General features: G+C 38.2%; 1 pseudogene; it reads left to right on the forward strand.

Moving 5' to 3' along the window:
• The first annotated feature begins 7,134 nt into the window (after positions 1 to 7,134).
• Positions 7,135 to 8,042, forward strand: LOC140850183 (olfactory receptor 4C15-like; annotated as a pseudogene).
• The last annotated feature ends 11,485 nt before the right edge of the window (positions 8,043 to 19,527 follow it).

Here is a 19,527-nt window from a genome sequence, read left to right on the forward strand (position 1 = left end):
AATAATAATAGAGGGAGAAATGTGGGATCAACATATAAATCAAGTACAAAAATCAAACGAATATTCATATTTGACCTGATTGTTTATAGGTCATAATGTGTGATCAAAACCGAAAGTTTCTGTGATGAATGCCCTTGTACTGTTCACCATGTAAAAATTTATTCACTATGTAAGAATTCGTTCACCATGTAAGAACTTGTTCATTATGCTTCAGAAGATTGGAGACTGACGAGAATTAGGCTTGAGATGGATTAATGATTGTACATTGAGCATTGACCCCCCCATACTGAATTTTATTGTTGTTAACAACCATTTGATCAATAAATATGAGAGATGCCCTCTCAAAATAAATAAATAAATAAATAAATAAGTAGGATATACACATGTAGAGAGTGACAGCGTCCTTAGTGTGGATCTTCTGCATGAGCCAAGTCCAACCTTTTCCTCAAGCTTCAATCCAATGCTACATTCCATCAGAATAAACAGACCTGCCATTCCCTCCAAAAAATGAAAAGAAGAAAGTTCCCTTAATGTCTAGAAATTGTGCTTTTCGTTTTAAAGTAATAACATGTCACAACCAGGTACTACAAAAGAGAAAAGTAACATTCTGGATTGATCTATAACATCTTTGCATTTTATACATAAAATTTGTTATCTGTTAAGAAGCAGTTATCGCTACTCTGTCCCCAAAGCATTAAATATAATTATGGGTTTACGCTGTGCCTTATCTCAGAACTCACCTCTTTTATTGACTAAGTGCAAAGGTGTGCTGGTCTAATCCTAAAAGGGAACACTGTATTCCGTCCCAATATACACAGTGTTCCATTCCTGAATAGGAAGGGAAATTGAAGCATCTTCAAATAGAAACACAGGAGCAGTTAAAGAAAGAAAAAAGGAAAACACCTTCTAATTGGTTGGGGACATAAAAGTTTTGCAAACACTTAAGCAAGTCATACCGTGGATAACTGTGTCTTAAAAAATCTGGTGGGTGGGAAATTTCCAAACCCTGAGGGGAACTGAGAGGCAATTCTGCAGGCCCGTGACCTCTCAGGGCATCCTCTTAATTCCGGTAGGAACTCAGGGGAGCAATTTTTGCTTCTTTATTTTTTTTCCCCAAGACCATGTCAAAGACAGTGCCCGAGAAGCAGTGAGGAACATCTCTTCCTCACCTGCCAGAGATGCCCTTCCCCTCTGTCGTAGATGGAGAAGTAAAATTTCGAAGCATTTTGCATTTCTCTTGCCATGGAATGGATTTTTTCCATAGAGAATAGGAGATTGCCACTACTGGAAATTTCAAGGAACTGACATATGGTAAGATCTATCATTCACATTTTGGCATTTTCAGAGAGGATTTTAAAATGTGATATATATTTAAAAGTATGGTGTTGAGGTCCAGGCTTCCAAGTTTAATGTAAGCATGAGTCTATCCTAATACTTGTGCTACTTAAACAAACTTTTGGACCTCAAATATTTATTTTTAATGAAGATTATACATTATCAAGCCCAAAGGATTGAAAAAAAATAATAAATATACAGTGGACAGGACAACATTTGACACATAATATGTGCTCACTGATAAGAAGCAAAGTTTTTCAAAGGGTTAGGAGTAACTGTTACTACAATCTAATGAAATTAGATCTTGCTTCAGTTTTTCATTTTCAAGTAAAATCCAAATAACCATGAAATGCAACAAGTGCATTTTTTTTCTTAGTTATCCAACAGCATTTTGCTTAGTCTTACTAGTTATATTCTCATTTATCCCTCATTTCATGCTGTCCCCATCCTGATGTTATTGATTACAAAGTGGAACTTTTTGAGACCATATGAAGAATACTGATACGAAATTGCTAATTCAAGTACAGTTTATCATTTATGGAATTATTTATATATAATGTAGCACTTAATAGTCCCACAACAAAACCTTAACACAGCACAGGGAGAGACATTATGGGGAAGAAAGAGTGTTGTGCTCAAGCCACAGAGCAAAGTATTCTGATGTTAAATATGTCCACTTAATTTACTTTAAGTGCATTTGATGTAAACAACATGAGATTTCTGTTTCAGAATTGTTCAAGAAAGTTTAAATGACTGAAGTTCTTCACTATTTTAGTGCTAGTTATTGCGGTTTTGTCCTCTCTGAAAATGAGCTAAATCACTTAGTCAACGTAAAAGAGAAGGTTAGGCATCCATCAGGAAGAACACCGGTGTTGTTTTTTCCCCCAAATTCTTAAAATACAAATAATAGTATTAAAAAGTCTGTGACTTTAGGAGATTCAGAAGACTAATAGTGAGGGGAGAGAAAAGGATCTGAAATCTCATAAAAACGTCTTTCCCAGATTATCAGGAAAAGGAAAGTGCTTAACTAGACCAACAAAGAATATATATTTTATTGCTGAAGTAAAAAATAATCCTGGATCACAAAATACAGTGTATTTAAGGAACTTAAAAGAAAATTGAGAATTGGTAATGTATTCTTTTACTTAGTGATTATATTTCTTTAGAAAAATACATGCAAATGTGACTGATATGCACATATAGGTATATATAAATGAATATAAAATTCACTGCTTGAAATATAAATACAAAACACTGCTTATAATGGCAACCTTGAACAGAATAAGCTGTTTCGTGTGGGAATATTTGAAATTCAAATGCTATCAAAGTGCACACAGAGGGCGGGTGGACCATGAGAGATGTGGATCTTTATGGAAAGTTTACAGGAGTAAAAAATTTTAGTATAAGATTCTATGTTATATTTGCATCTTAGTTCCACTTATGAACATTGATTATACTGTATAGAAAATAAAACTGTCCGCAAACCCCATCTCTTTACCCTGAACTATATAAGTGATAGGAAATGTGTTATTGTGGGTTTTAAACTTGATTTTTAATTTTAAATTTCCATTAGTTCTGTCAAGATCATATTGAAAACAAAAAATCTCTGCCATTATCGTATCTTCCCATCATGAGTTAAAAATTATATTAAAATGTGTATACAAATGGTCAAAGTTATTACCATTTTTCTTCGTTTTCTCATTTAACATATTGTAAAACCACTTTGTCTATGTCCTCACTTTATTAGTGTTTTATTCACAACATTTGTGCAACTGATTTGTAGTAATCTCATTTACATAAATATCTTCCTATTATTGAACATATAGATATTTCTAAATTTTCACTATTATAAATGAAATAACATCATCTTCCATTATAAAACTTAGAGCACCTCATTTCATTTTCAAAGTAATTTTTAGGGTTTGGGTTATAGAATACACATACTTTTCTGTTTTTATTTTTTGGAAGTTTTGCTCTATTAATTTTTTTTTAATTTAGGTATAATTCATATACAATACTATATTGGTTTCGTGTATACAACATAGTGATTCAACAGTTATATACATTATTAAATACTCATCTCACTAATTTAGTTACTGCCAACATAGAATGACGTTACAGAACTATTGACTATATTTTCTATTATATACTTTCATCCCTGTGACTAATTTATATCATGATTTTGCTCCTCTTTATCTCCTTCACCTATTTCATCCACCCACCCTAATCCCTCCCCTGTGGTAACCACCAGTCATCTCTCAGTGTCTAAGAGTCTATTGCTATTTTGTTCATTTTGTTTTGTTTTTTAGATTCCACATATAAGTGAAATAATATGGTATTTGTCTTTCTCCCCGAGGCTTATTTCATTTAGCATTAAACCCTCTAATTCCATCTCTGTTGTCACAAATGGCAGGATTTCTTTTCTTTATGGTTGAGTAATACTCCACTGTATATATGTACCACTTCTTTTTTCATCTATTGATGGACACTTCACATGTTTATGATTCTGGAAACATTTGCTACAGTGTTTTACACAAGGATACCACATATGAAGCAGTTTCATTGCAATTTTAGAGTTAATATAATTTCAAAACCCTGATTTTGGAAACATGTATTTTATTGTTTTGATGGATTCAGTTTTCCAGCTCACTTTGTGTGTATAGATACTGTTTAGAAATAATGCTGATATCAATATTATACATGTTCCTTTAGAGTTCTAATTATAAATCATGTTCATAATAACTGTCTCACTTGACTGTCATGGACCAGTGGCTTAAACAAGTGTTATTATATATCTATTTTATGGGAGAGGATCCTGAGGTTTAGTGGTTTCTTTAAGACACATAACTATTAAGTGATGTAACTGCTAGTTTTTTGATACAAAAAACTGGACAATTATTATATTATTTTTAACTAATTTTTTATTTTGCAATACTTTTGGATTAGTAGACAAGTTGCCAAGCTATAGAGAGTTCCTGTATACTCCTCACTGAGTTTTCTCTACTATTATCATCTTACGTTACCATGATTATATGTGTTAAAACTATGACATTAACATTGACATATTACTCTTAAGGAGACCCCAGATTTTATTCATATTTTACTGATTTTTCCACTACTGTAATTTTCTGCTCTAAGATTTAGCCCAGGACAACACAAGCATTACTACAATTACCTTTTGAATGGCTTAAAATCATAAACCTTGTGATCATAAACCACAGGATACTGTACTCTTCCACTGTGAGAGTTTCAAGACTAATTTTGGAAATTCTTTTTGTATGAAAAAAGAAGGGGTTTGTTTGTTTATAGCTACTGAACATTTTAATTCTAAAATGGTATTACTCTTAGAAACTCTACAAATAAGGGACTTCAAGAGCCTAAGACTTATTCAATCACTAGATTAATACAGAGCTGAGGTCTTCCTCTCCGCGTCCTCACCCAATTTGTTTTTTGTACAATGCTACCTGAAAAATAAATGCACACCTGTTGGTCTGAGGGCCACAATAATTTATTAAGGATGTTTAAAAGTGTTGCACATTTAAACAATACCATATCTGCCCTCTGACCAAAAATATTTTATGTTTGAACAAATAAAAGGAGGAGTAAAAGTATTTAACAGCTGTGGTCATGGTAAAGCAGGGATTATAGTAAAACCATTGTCATTTGTGCTGTGTCAGGGGTTCTGGGGGGTGTTCTCACTATTCATCCTGATTTTTCTCCTACATTTCTGTGTAACTGTATTTATGTATATTTCCTTATCTGATTCTCACAAGTACCCTATAAATAGGCATTATTATTATACCCTGTTACAAAGGAAAAATCTGAGTCTTTGTTAATTTTAAGTAACTTTTCCATCACTTGATGTAACTGAATAGAAGAGCCTGAGGTTCCAAACCTGGGTGAACTGGAGCTGATGTTCTTATTCATTTCATTTCGTTGTTTTTCCTGCTTTGACCCCAGGATAAGCTGATCGCTGCTGGATCATGTACTGATAATCTTTACTTCTTAGTAAATGGTTATTAACTGATCCAATGACCTTATAGGGCTTGTTTAACACTTGATTTCTTGGTGACAGCTTGTAGCTGGATATAGAGTTCTATTGCAGGCATTGTTTAGGAGTGTTTAGTACCCTGGAAACATAATGGAAATCATTATTTTAAAGTAAGGAAAAAGACAGATATTAGTATGTACAATTGTATATTTGTTAGTTTTATTAGCATTGTGAATTGTTTTGTTAACTAAGTGGCATTCATAAAAATCAGATTAATTCTCACATGAAAGCCCCATTATTCTTTTATACACCTATTTAACAAATATAGATTATATGAATACATATGCACAGAAACATCTGCCACTTGACAAATTTATGTTATATGTACAGGTGAGAGCACAATCATCCTTCAGAGCAGTGTCTTGAAATGGAAAATTAAGTCAAAAGATGGAGTAATTATCTGAATGACTCATGGAAAAGCTTTCTGTGGGTAAGGTGGCTGGCTTTCAAATTGAGAAAATAGTAAGTACAATTGGTAAGGACATTTTACCATAAGCAACATTTTTACAGTTTACATTTTGACCCTTATAATCCTGTGAGATGAGCAGGTGGGTTTATTGCTTACCTATGTGGTTGTTTTCAATCTGTATCTGCAAATAACTGGGCCATTACCTTCTGAATCTACATTGTTTGTTCTGTGTCCTTCATCAAGGGACCTCATTCAAACATGAACAAAGGAATCAGAAGGCTTTTCAGAAGGCTTTAACTTCTACAGGTAGATGGAGACAGTAGAAAGGTCACCCCTGCTCTGAAGTTCTTGCTAGAAAGGGAAAATCCTTGCTCCTATCTCTGTTGATTCAGTGGGAAGGACTTGGATGTTAAGAGTCATAGGTTCTGTGTTAATTTCCAGATCCAGCATCTGTTATTTGTTTGGCCTTTTCTCTTTAGGCATGAATTTCCTACCAGTAAAGTAGGGATAATAAGACCTAACATGGACTGCGCCTTAGGTACTAGGCCCTGAACAATTGTTCTCATTCTATTATTTAACTTATTCATTATGACAACACTCTGAAGTGGGTATTTATTATAAACATGCTTATTTTAAAATGATGAATGAGGGGGAAAAAAACAACACATGCATCCTTGTTCTATGTTAGAATAGAGGAACACACTTTTCCATAGATTTTTCTTTTTTTATAAGGAATGAATTAATTCATCTTAAATGCCCAATTCAATTCAGACCGTTAGAGAAATGGGGGAGTAGCCATGAATTTTGTATGCTTCATAAGCTGGATGTTATTCCTTCTTCTATTTTTATATAAGGCAGTCTCCCGATCAGGGATGGCTGGAAAGTCACCCTTGCCCCCACTCTGCTGATGGCAGGCATGACCAATAGATTGCTGTCCTCCTTTCCTCAGAATTTAGATGTGGCTTCAGAATCCTTCTCAACAATTCACTCCAGTAACCTGCTACTAAGTGACAAGAGGTGGCAGTTGAGAAAAACACTATTCATCCCTATCACATGTAGATACTTCCCTTCCCCTATATTGAAGCTTTGGCTATATTAAAATATTTAATAAGTTTTCTTCTCAATTCTGCCTGACCTCCACTATCATCTTCAACAGATTTCTAATGTTGTGTTCTCAATGGCAGTAGAAACACATAAGATAATATTTCACATGAATGTACCACCTTCTTGATGACTACGATAATACCAACCATAAATTGGTCTGAGATGAATTTTTCTTTCTCATGTTTGTGGCTTCCACATGCCCACAGTGACAGTTTTTAGCTTTACCTTGGAGATTATGCAAAATCAAAGTTTTGTAACTGAATTTGTCCTCCTGGGGCTTTCACAGGATCCCAATGTCCAGAAAATAGTGTTTGTTGTTTTCTTGGTCAGCTACATTGCAACTGTGGGGGGCAACCTGCTCGTTGTGGCAACTCTCATCAGCAGTCTGACACTCCTTGGCTCCCCCATGTACTAGTTCTTGGTTTTCCTGTCCTTCCTGAATGCATGCTTATCCACTGTCATTGCCCAGAAGATGATTGTGGACTCTCTCTAGGAAAGGAAAACCATCTCCTTTAAAGGCTGCATGACCCAGCTCTTTGCTGAGCACTTTTTTGCTGGGGTGGAGGTGAATTGTCCTCATGGCCATGGCCTTTGACCATTATGTGGCCATCTGCAAACCCTTGCACTACTCTTCTATCATGAACTGGCGGCTCTGTGGCATTCTGATGGCAGTAGCCTGGACAGGAGGCTTCCTACATTCCATGATACAAATTCTCTTTACTTTCCAGCTGCCTTTCTGTGGCCCCGATGTCATTAATCACTTCATGTGTGACTTGTACCCATTACTGGAGCTCACCTACACTGATACTCATATCTTTGGCCTCTTAGTAGTCACCAACAGTGGGTTCATTTGCATCATAATCTTCTCTTTGTTGCTTGTCTCCTATGGTGTCATCTTGCTCTCTTTGAGAGCCCATAGTACTGAAGGCCAGAGGAAAGCTCTCTCCACCTGCGAATCTCACATTGCTGCTGTGGATTTGTTCTTTGTCCCATGCTTTCTCCTTTGACAAAATGGTGGCAGTATTTTACACCATCTTAACTCCCTTACTTAACCCTTTGATTTATACTTTCAGGAATAGGGAAGTGAAAAATGCCATGAGGAAAGTATGGAACAGAAAAATGGTGGTTTCTAATGAAAAATAAAGCATTCAACTTTGAAAAAAATTTTAAAGTTAAGGGAGAAAAAGTCAAATTCTCTAGACAAAAACTTTATGTGGATGGGCCTTCTTTGACAGAAGGTAATGTAATGTAACAAAAAATGGAGTAATACTGGGTTAGGAACAGTGTTTTCACTGACGTCGCGTATCAACTCTGATTTGGCAACTCAGTATCTTCCTATGTGAATTACAAGAGATGAATTTTGTGCTTACTTAGAATCTAAAAATTAAAAAAAGAGATTGAAAAGAGGAGCTTATCAGACCTCTTGCCATTCATTCCATGTTTTGAAAAAGCTTTAGGGAGGGATGGGAAAACATCTTAGAGATTAGAAACAGAGGCACTCAAATTATTTCAAGAATATGAGAAGAACACTGACCTCAGTGACTGAAGAGAAAAAAAATCAGAACTCAGGATCAGAAGAGATAAGGTCATTCTTGAACATCAACTGTGCGTGTTTTTGTATCAGTGATTATTCTTTGTTTTTAAAAATAGCCACTTGAACATTGGGTTCTATGGCCCCCTCCTCCCCGCCAGCGACTCCATTTGTTGAGAGCACTTATCAGTTTCTGATATACTACATTAATTACTTACCTTTTGGCCTGCCTTTTCTCATAGACTAAGCTATGAGGCAGGGAATATTTCTCTCCCTTTGGTTCACTAATGTATCAGTAGTGTCTACAACAGCCTGCAGTCGAAGCTTATTAAATATCTGTTGAATACATGAATAAATGAGATACCTTCCCATATTCAAATTTTAACTTCTCTCTAACACTAATACACTAAAATGTCATGTTTGGAGAAGGAATGTAGTTATTGCTGATATTAGCCCTTAGATCTCAAAGATAACTTTAATTCTTGCCTTGGCATAGCACGAAAATAATGCCAGTCTTCTCAATCCATTCATCTTTTTTTAATTGAAGTATAGTTAATAAACAATCTTATACTGATTTCAGGTGTCCAACACAGTGGTTCCAGTTGCCCATATTATTAAATCCTCACCCCAACTAGTATGGTTACTATCTGTCAACATAGGAAGATGTTACAGAATTATTAGCTATATTCTCCACGCTGTACTACCATCCCTATGACCAACTTATATTGAGAGTTTTGTGCTCCTCTATCCCCCTCACCCTACCTACCAACCCAACCTACCAACCCACCCAACCCTCTGCCATGGTTACTACCGGTCACTTCTCAGTGTCTTTGAGCCTATTGTTATTTTATTCGTTTTGTTTTGTTTTTTTAGAATCCACATATAAGTGACATCATACGGCATTTGCCTTTTTCTGCCTGGCTTATTTCACTCAGTATAATACCCTCTAGCTCCATTCATGTTGTCACAAAAGGCAGGATTTCTTTCTTTTTTTATGGCTGAATAATATTCCTTTGTATATTTGTACTACCTCTTCTTTATCCACTCATCTGTTGATGGACACTGGTTGCTTTTATATTTTGGCTTTTGTAAATAATGTGGCAATAAACCTAGGAGTGCATGTATCTTTTTGAATCAGACATTTTGTTTTCTTTGAGTAAGCTTGTAGAAACAGAGTTACTGAACCATATGGTATTTCTATTTTTAGACTTTTGAGGAACCTCCATACTGTTTTCCACAATGGCTGCACCAATTGACATTCCCACCAACAGTGTAAGAAGGTTCCCTTTTCTCCACATTCTTGCCAACACTTTTCATTTCTTATTTTTGGCTAGTGGCCATTCTGACTGGTGTGAGTTGCTATCTCATTGTGGTTTTGATTTATACTCCCTAATGATTAACAATGTGGAGCATCTTTTCATGTGGCTATTGGTCATCTGTATTATTTTGTTGGAAAAATGTCTATTAAAAGTCCTCTGCCCATTTTCAATTGGGTTATTTTTTGTTGTTGAGTCATTTGAGTTCTATATATATTTTGGATGTTAACCCCTCTATCCATTCTTTTTATTTTTCATTCTCTATCCCTTCTTTTATTTCCTGGATAAATAAATGTTACTCTCAGTGATCTTTTACTCCAAAAGCATTTCTGATCCCAATAAAATTATCTATTGCCTCAAGTTTGCATTTTATTAGTTGGGCTAAATATGGCCAGAGTTTCAAAATTATTGACTGAAAACCTGATATTAGTAAGATACAAGTAAATGAGCAGAGTTCAGTTTAGGGCATTAATTCATCTTAAGCTGACATGTGAGACAGAAGTATAACAAACTTGAAATGTTGCAAACCTAATGTTTGCTTGGTGATTTTGTGACAATTTTATGAAATTGTGAATTATATTATAAAAATCAACACCTCCTGGATGAGATCATACATATGAAAAGGGCAACAACTGACATAAAAAATAGAGCTAATGTCATAATCATCTTTACAAAAAAGGAAGATGTCCACAGAAGCAAGATTCCCAGCTTGGAAATAAAGAACAAAATATATCAAGGAAGCCAAATTCCTCATTAGGTGTCAATCAGGTAGAGAGAACCCTAGTGCAAACAAGTGTTTCACTGGTGTGTAAGACTGACCAGGCGCCTGGTGGGCACACTTCTGGGTTAATGTTTCGGGCCTTGGCTACTTGGATTGTACCTTTATCTAGTAAATTTTTCATGGTAATTAGGTTTACTGTAGAGATTTTCCTCTTGGGAGACAAAGATATTGGCTAGTGACTGGGGTAAGAACTTTGGCATTCTTACATTATTATGTTTCTCATTAAATTCACATTCCGGTTTCACAACTACTAACTAATGAGTATGGACAAGAGGAACCAGTTCATGTGGGAGTGTTCAATGTGTCTACATCTGAGAATAAACATAAGACTATTTTCCTATAGATCCAAGGCTTGAACTCTGAAGCATGGCAGGTGACCCCACACAATGCCACCTTGAGAGGTGACTGCATGAGCACATCTCCTTGGACCGAGGAGCCTGATGGACCTTCACACTCTGATAATGAAAGTTTGGAAGATTTATTTTAAGCTCACACTCTTAACTGGAAAACTCTCTCAATGTACAGATCCTATGATGAGACAGGAACTTCCTGGTTTGTATAAGGCATCAGTCATTAAAGTATTTGCCTTGCTAGCTTTGCCACAAATCTGCATTGCTATAAACTGCTGTGGATTAGTATTGCTATATAAAAAGAAGGGAAGAAAAGAGAGAAAAGTAGAAATGGAGACAAGATTATGGAAGGGAGAAAGCTTTTTTGCCTTGAGTTTTGGGAATGTCCTCAGGGCAAAAGTGTTTATGGAAGGCCACTGATGATCAAGAGAAATTTCTTTTCATATGTTATATTAAAACTCTAAAATAAAATCAAGGGTTCTTGTGACATTAAATACCATTTCAATGCTGGTGACTGTCATTTATATCTCCACTCCAGATTTCTCATTTGAATGCCAGTCTTGTATACTGAATTACCTGCTTGATACCTTCCTTTAAATATCTAATAGGTATCTTCATATTTATTGACTGATAGTTCTTGCCCCAAATGTACTCTACCTGTAGCCTTCCCATGGAAATTTTGTCTATCCAGTTTCAAAACATAGAGCCAAAAACATAGAATTAAATGAGCTGATGACACAGCTCACACCTAACCCATTAGAAAAAAAATTGATTGCCTTCAAAATATACACTGAATAATAGCCAAAGCAATCCTGAGAATTAAGAATAAAGTGGGGGGGATTATGCTCCCCAACTTCAAGCTCTACTACAAAGCCACAGTAATCAAGACAGTTTGGTACTGGCACAAGAACAGACCCATAGACCAATGAAACAGACTAGAGAGCCCAGATATAAACCCAAGCATATATGGTCAATTAATGTATGATAAAGGAGTCATGAATATACAATGGGGAAATGACAGCCTATTCAACAGCTGTGTTGGCAAAACTGTACAGCTACATGCAAGAGAATGACACTGGATTATTGTTAACCCCATACACAAAAGTAAACTCAAAATGGATCAAAGACCTGAATGCAAGTCATGAAACCATAAAACTCTTAGAAGAAAATACAGGCAAAAATCTCTTCAATATAAACATGAGCAACTTTTTCCTGAACACATCTCCATTGTTCCCTGAAGAAAATAAAAAATGAACAAATGGGATTAAATAATGCTAAAAAGCTTCTGTATAGCAAAGGACACCATCAAAAGAACAAAAGGCATCCTACAGTATGGGAGAATATATTTGTAAATGACCTATCTGACAAGATGTTTACATCCAAAATATATAAAGAACTCATACACCTCAACATGCAAAAATCATATAACCCAATTAAAAAATGGGTGGAAAAAAATGGGTGGAGGATATGAATAGATACTTCTCCAAAGAAGAAATTCAAATGGCCAACAGGCACATGAAAAGTTGCTCCACATTGCTAATCTTCAGAGAAATGTAAATTAAAACCGTAATGAGATATCACCTCACATCAGTTAGGATGGCCAATATCTAAAAGACAAACAACAACAAATGCTGAAGAGGATGTGGAGAAAGGGGAACCCTCCTACACTGCTGGAGGGAATGTAAGCTAGTTCAACCATTGTGAAAAGCAGTATGGAGGTTCCTTCAAAAACTGAAAATAGAAATACCATTTGACCCAGAATTCCACTCCTAGGAATTTACCCAAAGAAAACAACTTCTCAGATTCAAGAAGACATATGCACCCCTATATTTATCACAGCACTATTTACAATAGCCAAGATATGGAAGCAACCTAAGTGTCCATCAGTAGATGAATGGACAAAGAAGAGGTGGTACATATACACAATGGAATACTATTCAGCCATAAGGAAGAAACAAATCTTACCATTTGCAACAACATGGATAGAGCTAGAGGGTGTTATGTGTAGTGAAATAAGTCAGAGAAACACAAGTCCCAAATGATTTCCTTCATTTGTGAAGTATAACAACAAAACAAAACTGAAGGATCAAAATAGCAGCAGACTCACAGACTTCAAGAAAGGACTAGTGGTTACCAAAGGGGAAGGGTGGGGGAGGGTGAGTGGGGAGGGAGGGAGAAGGAGATTGTTGGGTATCATGTGTGTGTGGGGTCATGGGGAAGGCAGTGTAGCCTAGAGAAGACAAATAGGGACTCCGTGGCATCTTACTACACTGATGAACAGTGATGCAATAGGGTATGGGGGTGGACTCGATAATAAGGATGAAAGGTAATGTAATAACCACATTGTTTTTCTTGTGAAATCTTCATAAGAGTGTATATCAATGATACCTTAATAGAAAGTATATATGCTGAATATATTTTTCCACTAGCTTTCCTACTAGCCTGATCTTAGCTGCCATCATCTCTCACTTAGGTCACAGCCATAAACTCTAAGAATTCTTCCTACTTCTACTCTTGTTCTGCTAAGTCTATTTTTAGAACAGCAGCCAGAGGTCCCTTTTACAAGTACAGTCAAATCAGGACATTTCTCTCCTTAAAATTCTGTAGTAGTTCAGCAAAATCCTTGCAGTGATTTGACATTCTGTGGCTTCTTCGGCTCTCCTGGCACTTACACACTGTTCCCTTGGCCCCAGCCACACTGGCCTCCTACAAGGCTTTCACTTTGTGGCATTTGCCTCACCTGTTTTTCCTGCTTAACTTACTCTTACAGTAAGGTGCTCGGCTAACAGCTTCACTGTGCATCTCGTTCTAGTGTCTCCTCACAGAAGCCTCTGTTATGCCCAGTGTAACACAGTGTTCCCCTTATCACTCCTGGTCCACTTATCTTACTCTATTTTTTCTTTTTTTGATAGCATTTGTCATCTTCTAACATACTATAACTTATTTACTGTATTTATTGTTTATTGTCTGTTCCCACTAGAATCTAAGTTCCAGGAAGGCATGGATTTCTGTTCTTTTCAGGAACATATACCAACCAGGTTGCAGAGTGCTTTGACTATAGCAGAACCTCATTACGTGTTTGAGGTCATTGTTAACTGAGTCCTTAGTATTTGGTGATTCTAAACCAGGAATCCTAATGCCACAGCCTGTTGGTTTCTATAAGACTTCTTTACTTTGTCTTTTCTCTTGAATGATAATTTAAGAAGATACATGTGAGTATACTATAGGTCTCCTGCTGATGAATTTATATACAGTTACAGCTGCATAATTTCAGTGCCAGAATGTGATTACTGATAGGGTAGCTCCAAATGCTGCTACATAGTGACTGAAGGCTAGGAAGCAAGTATATGTGAACTCAAGCAAATTATTAAACTTGCAGTCTGGTTTATATCACAGGCATTTTTTTATTTGGTCAAGATGAGCAAGTCCGTGAGAGGCTTCCCTTCTCTGGGCATTAACAGAATTTAGTGTTGCCTTGTATGTCTGAAGATCAGACACTGATGCACAGGTGCCCCAGAGTGAGGTGAAAGGTGTGTTAACTAACACTTGCTGTGGCAAACATTTCACAGTACATACGTGTACCAAATTATCCCACATACACCTTAAACTTACACAATGTTATATGTCAATGATAGTTCAATAAAGCTGGAACAATAACAAAACAAGATGCAACCCTGATGGGTGATTTCTGAGCTTTTCTCCTTACATATCTATTTTAATGAGCTTCAAACTCCAGTGTTCTCAGTTCTGATAGCCAGTGTCGACCTATATCCCTAGTGACGGAAAAATATTAAAAATGTTGGGTAAGGAAATTTCATCTTTGCATGTGACATACAACATGAGAAATCCAAGTACCCTTCCAAAAGTATAGCACTATTACGAAGAGGAGTGGTGCATATTAGGTGGTCAATGAATATTTGTTGATTTAATAAAAATACATAAATGGACTTCTACTCCCAGGTGAGGTTCAACAGCTTGTCATGAACTAGAAAAGCCAGATGCAAAAGGAAATCACTGGTATGAGGTACTGGAGACCTGTTGAGGCATCTAGAATCAAAAGAGAGAGAATCCCAGAGAGATAAGACCTTTAATAAAGTGAGTTGAATTCGGTGGCTGTTTTTATCCTGAAAACATTTGTTGACTCTGGGCATAGACAGGAAGCTGAGAATCTGGGCTTTTCACTGGTTGGGGGGTGTGGAGTTGGGGTGAGGCAAAGTCAGACCAGAGCTTTTGGAGGTAATTTTGGAGAGCCTCAACCATGCATTATTTTTTCCCTCAGGACATTTTCCCAGTGCTAGAAACTGTACAGGGTTTATTATGGGTTGAAATTGTATCCCCACAAAAGATGTTGTAGTCCTAATCCCCAGTAGCTATAAATGTGAATTTATTTGGAAAGGCGGTTTTTTGCAGATGATCAAATTCAGATGAGGTCACTAGGATGGGTCTTAATCCATTGTCACTGATGTTCTTACAAAAAGGGGGAATTTGGATACAGACATGCATGTAAGAAAAATGCCATGTGAACGAGGACAGAGATTGGGGTGATGCATCTACAAGCCTTGGAGCCCCAAAGTTGGCCAGCAAACCACCAGAAGTGAGGGGAGAGGCTGGGAACAAATCATCCCTCATATGCTTAGAGGGAACCATGTAATAAAACCAAATAATAAAAAGCAGAAGGCAAAGAAACACAGTGTAAACATGAAGAGAACGCAAGCAAAAACAAAATCTGGTTCTTTGAAAAAATAATAAAATTGATAAACTCCTACTATGTGGTAGCAGTTGCATGAATGTATACATTTGTCAAAAGTTATCTGTTCATGCAAAAATAGTATATTTTATTGTATGCCAGTTGTACCTTGAGAAGTTGATTTAAAAATAAAAAATATGGAGGAGGCGGAGCCAAGATGGCGGCGTGAGTAGAGCAGTGGAAATCTCCTCCCAAAAACACATAGAGCTATGAAAATATAACAAAGAAAAATCTTCCTAAAATAGAGACCACAGGACACAGGACAACATCCAGACCACATCCACACCTGCAAGAACCCAGTGCCTTGTGAAGGGGGTAAGGGACAAGCCCCGGCCCGGCGGGACCCGAGCGCCCCTCCCCCCGGCTCCCGGCGGGTGGAGAGAACCCGGAGCGGTTTTTTTTTTTTTTTTTTGGCGAGCGCTTTTTGGAAGCCTTAGAGGGACGGGCCCCCGTTGCTGGGGAGGCAGGGTGGCGGGACCGGTGAGGAGGTGCCTGGGAACGGCGCCGGAGGACAAAGAATATCCCGCGTTTCTCCCTGCGAGACCTGGGGGCGGGTGCCTGAGACCGGTGCCTGAGGACGGAGGAGGTCGCGCGTTTTTCCCCTTTTTTTTTTTTTTTTCTCTTTTTGGCGAGCGCTTTTTGGAAGCCTTGAAGGGACGGGGACCCCAGTGCTAGGGAGGCACGGTGGCGGGACTGGTGAGCGGGTGGCTGGGACCGGCGCCTGAGGACAAAGAATATCCCCCGTTTTTCCCTGCGGGACCGGTGGGCGGGTGCCTGAGACCGGCACTTGAGGACAGAGGAAATCGCGTGTTTTTCCCCTTTTTTTTTTCTCTTTTCTGCGAGTGCTTTTTGGAAGCCTAAAAGGGACAGGGACCCCGGTGCTAGGGAGGCAGGGCGGCGGGACTGGTGAGCGGGTGCCTGGGACCGGCACCTGAGGACAAAGAATATCCCGCATTTTTCCCTGTGGGACCGGTGGGTGGGTGCCTGAGACCAGCACCTGAGGACGGAAGAAATCGCGCGTTTTTCCCCTTTTTTTTCTCTCTTTTTGCCGAGTGCTTTTTGGAAGCCTTGAAGGGACAGGGACCCCGGTGCTAGGGAGGCAGGGCGGCGGGACTGGTGAGCGGGTGCGTGGGACCAGTGCCTGAGGACAAAGAATATTGAGCGTTCCTTCCCTGCGGGACCGGTGGGTGGGTGCTTTTTGGAAGCCTTGAAAGGACAGGGACCCTGGTGCTAGGGAGACAGGGCAGCAGGACCAGTGAGCGGGTGCCTGGGACCGGCACCTGAGGACAAAAAAAAAAAAAAAAAAAAAAAAAATCGCTTGTTTTTTCCCTTTTTTTCCTTTTTTTTTTCTCTTTGTTTCTGTTCCCTCTCTCATTGTTGCTGCTGTTGTTTTGGTTTGGAGAGCGCTTTTTGGAAATCTTAAAGGGGCAGGACAGGTCACTTAGACCAGAAGCAGGGAATCTGGGGATCTCTGGGCACTCTAACCCCCTGGGCAGCAGGGAGCACAGAGGCCCCTTACGGAGATAAATAGTCTCCTGGCTGCTCCCCCTCCAACGGGGCTCCACCATTTTGGAGGAACAGCCCCAGCCAGGCCAAGCCCACAGCAACAGCGGAGATAAACCCCAAAGCAACTGGGCAGGAAGCAGAAGCCCTGTCTGCGCACAGCTGCCCAGCACAAGCCACTAGAGGTCGCTATTCTCCCAGGAAAAGGCTACAAACCAACAAGAAGGGAAGCTCTTCCAGCGGTCACTTGTACCAGCTCTGCAAACTATCTCTATCACCATGAAAAGGCAAAACTACAGGCAGACAAAGATCACAGAGACAACACCTGAGAAGGAGACAGACCTAACTAGTCTTCCTGAAAAAGAATTCAAAATAAAAATCATGAACATGCTGACAGAGATGCAGAAAAAAATGCAAGAGCAATGGGATGTGATGCAGAGAAAAATGCAAGAGCAGTGGGATGAAGTCCGGAAGGAGATCACAGATGTCAGGAAAGAGATCACAGAAGTGAAACAATCCCTGGAAGGATTTATAAGCAGAATGGATAAGATGCAAGAGGCCATTGAAGGAATAGAAGCCAGAGAACAGGAACGTATAGAAGCTGACATAGAGAGAGATAAAAGGATCTCCAGGAATGAAACAACACTAAGAGAAATATGTGACCAATACAAAAGGAAAAACATTCGTATTATAGGGATACGAGAAGAGGAAGAAAGAGGAAAAGGGATAGAAAGTGTCTTTGAAGAAATAATTGCTGAAAACTTCCCCAAACTGGGGGAGGAAATAATCGAACAGACCACGGAATTATACAGAACCCCCAACAGAAAGGATCCAAGGAGGACAACACCAAGACACATAATAATTAAAATGGCAATGATCAAGGACAAGGAAAGGGTTTTAAAGGCAGCTAGAGAGAAAAAGGTCACCTATAAAGGAAAACCAATCAGGCTAACATCAGACTTCTCAACAGAAACCCTACAGGCCAGAAGAGAATGGCATGATATACTTAATGCAATGAAACAGAAGGGCCTTGAACCAAGGATACTGTATCCAGCACGACTATCATTTAAATATGATGGTGGGATCAAACAATTCTCAGACAAGCAAAAGCTGAGGGAATTTGCTTCCCACAAACCACCTCTACAGGGCATCCTACAGGGACTGCTCTAGATGGGAGCACCCCTAAAAAGAGCACAGAACAAAACACACAACATATGAAGAATGGAGGAGGAGGAATAAGAAGGGAGAGAAGAAAAGACTCTCCAGACAGTGTATATAACAGCTCAATAAGCGAGCTAAGTTAGGCAGTAAGATACTAAAGAAGCTAACCTTGAACCTTTGGTAACCACGAATCTAAAGCCTGCAATGGCAATAAGTACATATCTTTCAATAGTCACCCTAAATGTAAATGGACTTAATGCACCAATCAAAAGACACAGAATAATAGAATGGATAAAAAAGCAAGACCCATCTATATGCTGCTTACAAGAAACTCACCTTAAACCCAAAGATAAGCATAGACTAAAAGTCAAGGGATGGAAAAACATATTTCAGGCAAACAACAGTGAGAAGAAAGCAGGGGTTGCAGTACTAATATCAGACAAAATAGACTTCAAAACAAAGAAAGTAACAAGAGATAAAGAAGGCCACTACATAATGATAAAGGGCTTAGTCCAACAAGAGGATATAACCATTCTAAATATATATGCACCCAATACAGGAGCACCAGCATATGTGAAGCAAATACTAACAGAACTAAAGAGGGAAATAGACTGCAATGCATTCATTGTAGGAGACTTCAACACACCACTCACCCCAAAGGATAGATCCACCGGGCAGAAAATAAGTAAAGACACACAGGCACTGAACAACACACTAGAACAGATGGACCTAATAGACATCTATAGAACTTTACATCCAAAAGCAACAGGATATACATTCTTCTCAAGTGCACATGGAACATTCTCCAGAATAGACCACATACTAGCTCACAAAAAGAGCCTCAGTAAATTCCACAATATTGAAATTCTACCAACCAATTTTTCAGACCACAAAGGTATGAAAGTAGAAATAAATTCTACAAAGAAAACAAAAAGGCTCACAAACACATGGAGGCTTAACAACATGCTACTAAATAATCAATGGATCAATGAACAAATCAAAATAGAGATCAAGGAATATATAGAAACAAATGACAACAACAACACTAAGCCCCAACTTCTGTGGGATGCAGCGAAAGCAGTCTTAAGAGGAAAGTATATAGCAATCCAGGCACACTTGAAGAAGGAAGAACAATCCCAAATGAATAGTCTAACATCACAACTATTAAAACTGGAAAAAGAAGAACAAATGAGGCCTAAAGTCAGCAGAAGGAGGGACATAATAAAGATCAGAGAAGAA

Source organism: Manis javanica, chromosome 6, assembly GCF_040802235.1.
Source record: "Manis javanica isolate MJ-LG chromosome 6, MJ_LKY, whole genome shotgun sequence".
In the NCBI taxonomy this organism is placed as follows: Eukaryota; Metazoa; Chordata; class Mammalia; order Pholidota; family Manidae; genus Manis; species Manis javanica.